The sequence below is a fragment of the Galeopterus variegatus genome, unplaced genomic scaffold (genome assembly GCF_000696425.1).
Source record: "Galeopterus variegatus unplaced genomic scaffold, G_variegatus-3.0.2 Scaffold1889, whole genome shotgun sequence".
In the NCBI taxonomy this organism is placed as follows: Eukaryota; Metazoa; Chordata; class Mammalia; order Dermoptera; family Cynocephalidae; genus Galeopterus; species Galeopterus variegatus.
This window is the reverse complement of record NW_007728000.1, coordinates 71841-75947: the sequence shown is the minus strand read 5'-3', so window position 1 is coordinate 75947 and position 4107 is coordinate 71841.

The window sequence follows — 4107 nt, the reverse complement described above, 5'->3', positions numbered from 1 at the left end:
TCAGTTGCATTATGTCCAGGGTTTTAGTTGTACTTACTGGGAGGAGCAGGGAGAAATGGTATTTACATTATCTTGTCTGGAACTCACTTGCAGCTTCCATCAAAGAGTGGAAGATTTTTTTTTTTTAAAGATGACCAGTAAGGGGATCTTAACCCTTGACTTGGTGTTGTCAGCACCACGCTCTCCCGAGTGAGCTAACCGGCCATCCCTGTATAGGGATCTGAACCCATGGCCTTGGTGTTATCATCACCACATTCTCGCAAGTGAGCCACGGGCTGGCCCTAAAGAGTGGAAATTTTTGATTTTGAAAAAACGTGATTTACGGATTTGTAAAAATACTTTGTACTCTTTTGTTTAAGAGTACGAACTATTTAAGGCCTTTTGGCCAAATCCATGGTCACTAAATTATCTATTGCTGTGTAATAAATTATCCCCCAAATTAGCTTCTTAAAACAACAAACATTTATTATTTCACAGTTTTCCTAGGTCAGGGATTTGGGAGCAGCTTAGCTGGGTGGTTCTGGCTCATAGTCTCTCATGAGGTTGTGATCAGCTGTCAGTTGATCGGGGCTGCGGTCATCTTAAGGCCTGATGAAATGAGTATCTACCTACAGGTTTCCTCATGTGACTGATGGCAGGCTACCCTCCTCACCAGATGGGCCCTTCTGCACACCATGGCAATTGGCTGCTCTCTCCCCGGGGCCACCTCATGATATGGCTTCCCCCAAAGTGAATAATGAGAGAGAGACAGAGACAGAGACAGAGGTAGAGAGAGAATACCCAAGATGGAAACTTTAGTCTTTCTATAGACTAATCTTGGAAGTGACATCCCATCACTTCCACTAGAGGTGACCCACTAAGACTGTCCCACACTTAGGCAGAGGGGAATTAAACTCTACCTTTTAAGGAATCAAAAAGAATTTATGAACATCTCTTTATTCTTTTTTCTTTTTCCTTAGAGTAACTTCTAGAAAATGAACATCTCTTTAAAACCACCACAGTCACTAAGTTTCCCCCCAAAGTTTATTTATACTTTTAGCTTTTACACTATGTCTATGATCCATTTCAAGTTAATTCTTGTATATGGTGTGAAGTAACAGTCAAGGTTCATTTTTTTGCACTTGGCTATTGGCTGAAAAGATTATCCATTCTCCATTGGTACCTTTGTTGATGATTAAGTGACCATATCTGTCTGGGTCTATTTCTATGCTCTCTATATTGTTCCATTTGTGTATATGTGTATCTTTACATCCATTTCATGTTGTCTTGATTTCTGTAGCTTTATAGTAACTCTTGAAATCAGGTAATGCATACCATATCTGTCTGGTTCTATTTCTATGCTCTCTATATTGTTCCATTTGTGTATATGTGTATCTTTATATCCATTTCATGTTGTCTTGATTTCTGTAGCTTTATAGTAACTCTTGAAATCAGGTAATGCAAGTCCTTTCTCAGAGCTATTTTGGCCCTATTAGGTTCTTCTTTTAGAAGACCTAAATTTAGAATCAACTTGTCAATCTCTACAAAAAAGCTTTCTGGGATTTTGATTAGGATTGCATTAATCTTTAGATAAATTTGGGGATATTTACATCTTAACAATATTGACTCTTCCAATCAATGAACACAGTTTAATCTCTCCATTTATTTAGGTCTTCTTTTATTTATCTCAGCAATGTTTTGTAGTTTCAGTGTATGGGTTTTGCACATCTTTTGTTATATAGTGGGGACTGGAAGCAGGGAAGAGCCAGGGCCAGCAAGCCAGTCGTGCCCATTTAGGATAGAGATTTGGGCAGTAAAGACTCTTCCCACCTTTGGTCTGGCTCAGGCACAGCAACAGTCATGAGAATGCCAGATGCCTGAATGAATGAATGAACAGATGACTGTATTTCTGGGGCTAAAGTTCACATGTTTGTTCCTGATGATCCCTTTAGTTTGGGCTGATAGAACAATTCCTAGCCACAAATTGTTGCTGGACCTCTAGGTGGGGTTTGATACATCTACGCAGTGATCGCTAGTGAGGAGAGGGTTGGGAATCCCCAAACGTGGAGTTGGGTGAGATCACAGGGCTTCCACTTGCCTGATTTCCCAGATTGGCGGGTAGGTTGTGAAGTCCCCAGGGAAGTTGCCCTATCCCAGCTCAATTTGGCAGGCACTCTGTGCCAGACACCATACAGGTGTGAATTCATTTAGTCTTCATGGCAACCCTCTAAGGTTGATGCTATCTTTATCCTCGTTTTTGACAGCTGGGGGAATGGAGGCACAAAGATTAAGGAACTTGCTCACAGTTACACAACTGGTAGGTTGGAGGTGTTTAACAAATGTTTGCTGCACCTTGATATGAACAAAAACATAGACCAACCACACAGAAAATGTCCCATAGCCCACATCTGAGTGGTGTTTTATACTACATTTTTCTTAAATTGTAAATGTTGAAATAAATAAAGAAGAGTGTCTGAAACACATCTGTCCAGTTTATAATATTCACAATACAACAATATATCCCACCTAGGTGGGGAAAGAGAATATCACAGGTACTTTAGAAGCAACCCCATCCCGGGTGCCCCCTTCTGATGGCAGACCTCTCTCACCCCCACTAGAGGTTACCATCTTTCTAATGTTTATATTATTTATTTCTTTTTCTTTATAGTTTTCCCTCCTGTGTATGTAATTTTAAGCAATATATTAGGTTGAATCATATGAAATTGAATATAGGTTCAACCATTTTCAATAGGGACAGTATTGGCTCCAAGAGGGTGAAAATTGGGGGGAGGCAAAAACAAAAAACAAAAAACCTCTTAGATATTACAGTGGTTTGTGGTGCTCCACAGACTTGCAATATATGAACAGATGTATCATATATCTGTGGTAGTAAAATTTCATGGGAGGCTGGTAAATAGAAAAATGTCTTAAAAGGCTCCTTTGGGAGGTAATAATGAAAAAAGGTTAGAAACACTGGTTTAACCTAATATTAGTTTTACCTGTTTTTTGAATTTTATATAAATGGAATTCTATGCATGTGCAAGGGTCTGTAGCATAAAGTTTTGAGGTTCATTCCTTTTTCTTGCTGTCTCCATACCAGTTTGCTCACCTGCTCCCTCTCCGGTAAATGGCCGTTTGGGTAGTTACGGACGATGCTACCGCGAACATCTACGTGGATCCAGGAGCACGTGTGCTGGAGTTTCTCTTGGGTGTATACACGGAGGAGTGGAATTGCGGGGCACCTTTATTAGGTGTCCACCTTTGTCGTGCCAAGCTGTGTTCCAAAGTGATGGCACCAGTTCATACTCCCACCAGCTGTGCGTACTGGTCCTTTTCCCCTAAGTCTTTCTTAACACTTTATGTTGACAGAGATGTTAAACTTTGCTAATCTAGTGGATGTAGAATTGCATACCATTGTTTTAATTTATATTAAAACATTGTTTCCTTGATAATAAACGAGGCTGGGCATCTTCGCACACGTTTAATGGCTCCTTTCTAGGAAGACTTCTAGGTTTTAATCCGTTGAGTTGCATCTTTTCCTTCTTGGTTCACAGACTTAAAAAAATATGTACATTCTGGGTATGAATCCTTTTCCAGGTATATGTATTGCAAACATCTTTTCTCCAGTTCAAGGCTTTCTTTTCATTATATGGTGTCCTTTAAAGAGCCGACTTTAATTTTAATGTAGACAATTTAAAAACAAAAGTCAATCTTTTCCTTTTGGCTTATGCTCTTTTGCCTTTAAGAAAATGTTCCTACCCCGAGTCGAGGCCGTAAATATTCTCCCCTTATGTCCTTCTGAATTATTTTGGTTTGTTTTCCGTATTGATGCTTGGAGAGTTTTACACCCTCCAAGTGTCCCCCCTGCTCCCCACACCCCTCTGAGGTTGGACTGCCGGCTCTGCTGTGCAGGTGAAGCGGGGCCCAGGGCGACAGTCCACTCAGCCCCTCCGTCGCGCGGGCGGTGGCGTGGCGAGGGGAGGCGCGACCCCTGCGGGCCGTGCGCTGGCACAGGCGGGAGCGCTGCGGAGGCCGGCAGGTGGCGCCCGCGCCCCGCGCCCCCTCTGCGCCCGCCACCTGCGGCTTGCCCCCCGCAACCGTCTCTTGGCTGTACCTCTGCGGATTTTT